This window comes from Perca flavescens, chromosome 2 (genome assembly GCF_004354835.1).
Source record: "Perca flavescens isolate YP-PL-M2 chromosome 2, PFLA_1.0, whole genome shotgun sequence".
Classification (NCBI taxonomy): Eukaryota; Metazoa; Chordata; class Actinopteri; order Perciformes; family Percidae; genus Perca; species Perca flavescens.
This window is the reverse complement of record NC_041332.1, coordinates 2218482-2223164: the sequence shown is the minus strand read 5'-3', so window position 1 is coordinate 2223164 and position 4683 is coordinate 2218482. Positions and strand designations below refer to the sequence as shown.

At 40.0% G+C, this 4683-nt stretch overlaps 1 pseudogene; it reads right to left on the bottom strand.

Moving 5' to 3' along the window:
* Positions 1 to 3066: 3066 nt before the first annotated feature.
* Positions 3067 to 4683, bottom strand: LOC114566507 (pyrin pseudogene; annotated as a pseudogene).

Sequence of the window (4683 nt, the reverse complement as noted above, 5' to 3'; positions counted from 1 at the left end):
GTTTATCAGAGACTACCTCCAGAATGAGAGAGTGGAGAGGACGGATGGCCTGCCAGCAGTCCTGACCTCAACCCCGTTAAACACTCGTGGGATCAGCTCGGGCTGTTGGTGCCAGAGTGACCAACACGACCATGTTGGCTGACTTGCGACAAATGCTGGTTGAAGAATGGGAGGCCGTCTGTCGTGGAAGTTTCCTTTGCAGCAGGGGGAAGAGTTTTCAGAGTTTAGTAAAGTGAAACAAATAAGATAATAATAAGACAGACTGAGACTAAAACCAAGTTGGGTTTTTGTATTTTATTAAAAACATATATATATATATATATATATATATGCAAATAGGAGCAACATGATTTCACAAAAGGCCTCAGCCCAGTGTGGAGTCAGTTCCTCCAATGAGTGAACAGAACACCAGACTTATATACATCTTCAGAGTGACAACACACACACACTTGGATTATTATGACACTACAGTTCTTACAGGTAATCTGATACACATGAAGACAATCAGATGAATACAAGAGACATCTTGGAGTCATCTCACCTCCTCCTCCCTGTACGACTTTCACCCCCCCGTTACATCTTAACTGGCATGGGAGAACATGAGATAGTTTTAGGGTGACCTTGTACCTTTATCGGTTCAGGCTCACAGAGCTCACATAATGTTCCAGACTGGATGTCTCACAAAGTTAGAATCTAAATCTACATCTGGGAAATGAGATAAACTCTTTCAGCATTTGTGAGAGAATAAAAGTAGAAAGAAAACACAAAAATATAAGGAATTATGCTTAAATGTAATTTTTCCCATTACACATCCCACAGCAGTGTGTGACCAGCATGAGGAGGAGGTGCCAGGCTGGTGACCAGCGTGAGGAGGAGGTGCCAGGCTGGTGACCAGGCTGGTGACCAGCGTGAGGAGGGTGCCAGGCTGGTGACCAGGCTGGTGGAGGTGCCAGGCTGGTGACCAGAGGAGGGAGGTGCCAGGCTGGTGACCAGCGTGGAGGCTGGTGACCAGGTGAGGAGGTGCCAGGCTGGTGACCAGCGTGAGGAGGAGGTGCCAGGCTGGTGACCAGCGTGAGGAGGAGGTGCCAGGCTGGTGACCAGCGTGAGGAGGAGGTGCCGGGCTGGTGTGGCTGTGTATGGTTCTTCCACACACGCTACTGAGGCTTCGGTTTATGAAATGAATAAATTGTTAAATTGCCGATATGTCTCGTTTCTTCAGACTTCGATCATCCACCAAACGAGTCAACGGCAGAATCAGCTGTTTGGCCCAGGCCGAGATTTTTCATTGGCGAAACCCACATACTCAACGCTGCTGCTCATCCTACAAATGCATGTTCCTTACACATTGGGCACCATTTTTGAAAGTGAACTAAACAGGCTTTCCAACTGTAAGATTTATTGCCAAAAAGCATTGTTACCACGGAGAAATAATCTAAAAAACACACATTTCCTTACTTTTTGTACTTAGTTTATATACGATACACACATACACACAAAATATATACAAACAACAAATCCTCATCTACAGATCATCTCGATAAAGAGCTTTTTTTCCTCTTCTCCCAGGCTTTCTCAAGATAACTGGCTAATTTATATGTTCCACATGTGAACAGCATCTCAGTCTTTGAGCATCATCCATATTTACCAAATCAATCTCTGCTTTTATCTTACGAAACAAAAAACCACGCTGCTCACAATAAAAAGGACGGTAGAAAACAAAATGGAACTCATTTTCTATATCCTTCAAACAGCACATGATGGGACAGGTCCCTTTTTCCTCTTCTACATTAACACATCGTCCTGTTTCAACAGTCAAAGGTCTCATTTATAAACGTGGCGTACGCACAAAACGGGGCTGAAAATGTGCGTACGCCACTTCCCACGCAAAGGTTGTGATTTATAAAAAACAAACTTGACGGGAGAGTGTTTGGTCAATGTGCATGTTTGATTTTGATACTGTACTGTATGGATGGAGCTACAGGATATGCTTTGAATTCATAAGATTTAATACAGTGTTAGGGACAGATCAGATGGCCTGAGACTTGAGACTTGACTTGGACTTCCAAAACATTACTTAACATCTCTGATGTCTAGTGGCATAGTCATATTTATTTAACCTAAATGTTCAATTATTATAAATAAAATAGATGGTTTCTTTGTTACAAGAATGTTCCTAAAAATACAAATAATGAATAAAATAATCTGTTTTTCACAGATAGCCAACCTAAACATTTGTGAATTGCAATTGTGTTTTGTACAATTTGCAATGTTGTTATTTTGTCTTGAGTTGTATTAGGCCATACTGCTGAACAATAGTCAATATTAGACAATATTAAATATTGAATCACCACTTTGGTTGAGCTTTGTGACAAACATGGTGCAGATGTTTTAACAACAGAAACACCACTTCCCATCTTATACAACCATCATATTTATATGTTTTGTCCATGACAATTTACTATATAAAATAACTCCCAAAGGTTTTGGTCTCTTGGACCTGTTCAACAGTTAGATCATTTATGCAAATCTTCAGCTCAGGTTGATTATGAAGAGTATGATCTGAACCTAATATTATTTTCATCTTTAAAAGATGAAAGCCCAGTTTATGGTCCTGTGTAAGGTATGTGTTGAGAGCTGAAGTCTGATGTGCACCTTAAACAAATGGAACTACATGTCTCCGCAACAACTGTGATACTGGATATTTGTTGCAGATATCTGCAATAAATATCTAGTCTAACTATTAAATGTTAAGACAACTTTCCATGTAAGACCAATAAGGGAACAAAATGGGAGGAGGTAGATCTTCCAACATTGTTCCTGATATTTCAACCTATTTTCAATATTGCAATTGTTTTTTGATAATATCGACTTCATTGTAGTCATTGATTTTTCTTTATTGCAATTTTTTCAATTAATATTTATTCTTTTTATTATGCCTGGCACCAATACTGAAAGTTCAAGTTTATTCTCGACATCATGAATGTTTTAAAATTCAAAAGAATAAATAAAGATCATCCTCGACTGAAATACAACTTGTGTGTAAATCAGCTTTTCTGTTCAGTGTTTGGTGCTCAAGTCACTGCTTCCTCAGGCCTTGTGTTCAACAACTGCTTTATTTTACAGTTTTTGTTCTACAATCACATATTTACAGATTTATGTGACTCATAAACCATCTTAGCCTGGCTGACACCAGACCCTTCTCAGTTGTAACTGAAACAAATAAAAACTGCCCAAAGTGACCAGTAATTATCCAAAACACTTCACACAAGATAGAAACATCCATTAACTGTTTATACCCGGTATAACAACGACACATCCTGTGTTCTGTAGACACTATGGGATGTAATAGGCTTTACTCTTAAATGAAGCTTCATGACACAATGACATATTCAGCAATATGTTTTCTGTGGCTGCACATCAAAAACAAATAAATGTGTATCTGATTACATAATCAACACATTCATTTGATGCATCATGACACACGTCATATGGACGACATCTATTTAAACTTGTTAAACCCACAGACATTTATTATAAATTTCAGAAGAAATCAGTTTCTAAAGACACCAAATATGTCAAAATGAAGTTTGATTTAATTTAAAAGAATTGCGGCACATTTAACCATATCATAATAAATGGAATAAAGTGTAAATCAGTCACCACAGGAAACAGATTCTGTAGAAAATAAGATGTAACATATATGAATATGTACATTTGTTCCCTTGATTAAAAATAAATCAATACCTGAAATGAGATCAGTGATTAGTTTACTCTGACAGGAGAGATGATCAGAGGGGCAGAGTTTTTACCACCTTCATTAAGACCAGGGCAGAAGAATGGGAAGAGTTTCTCAGTGAAGGAGCAGCCAGTAAAGGAGTAGATAAGAGCTGCAGTATCTACGTCATAAAAGGAGACCAGACCCTCCTCATAATCCACAAACACCCCCACCTTCTGAGGAGGAGACTTCAGAGAGAGAAGGACTGGAGGGTCAGCTAGAGCGTAGTACTGATTTATTTTTCTCAACACTATAATCCAGTTACCATACTGAGGACTCAGTGTGATGTCTCCCTTCCTGATGATCGACTCTCTGGCCACTCCTAACTCCCAATCAGTCTTTTCTTTAACTTGAACCTCAAAGTAAAATCTGACTGAAGAGAAACTCTGTTTTCCTAAAACAAAAACACACTTAGAAAATCTCTCTGGGTTGTCTGGGAGATTCTTCCTCACATCACCATGATTCACTTGTTTCCCATCATCAGACAGGATGAGTTCAGGATGTGCTGTATCAGGATCCAGAGTCACATCCACTGCATACTGCTGGACCCTCTTCAGCTCAGACTCAAGCAGCTTCTTCATCTCTTTACTGAGTGTCTCCTCCAGCTGAACCACAGCTTTCACCACAGTCCCCTCATATGATGATGGACGGATGCTGACCTCTGTCCAGTCCTTGGTGGGTGGAGGTTGTTGGATGTTTAGGGACTGGACACTCTGGAGAAGATGGAGGTGGTCTTCAGAGCGTAACACCTGCTCCACCTCAGTGCTCCTCTTCATCAGCTCAGAGATTTCCTGTTCCAGCTCGTTGATGAAAGCTTCGGCCTGTTTTAGAGCCAACATGCTGCACCCAAAGCTCAATTGCGACATCACATCTGAATAATTACTTGTTTGAATATGGATGTCAAATAT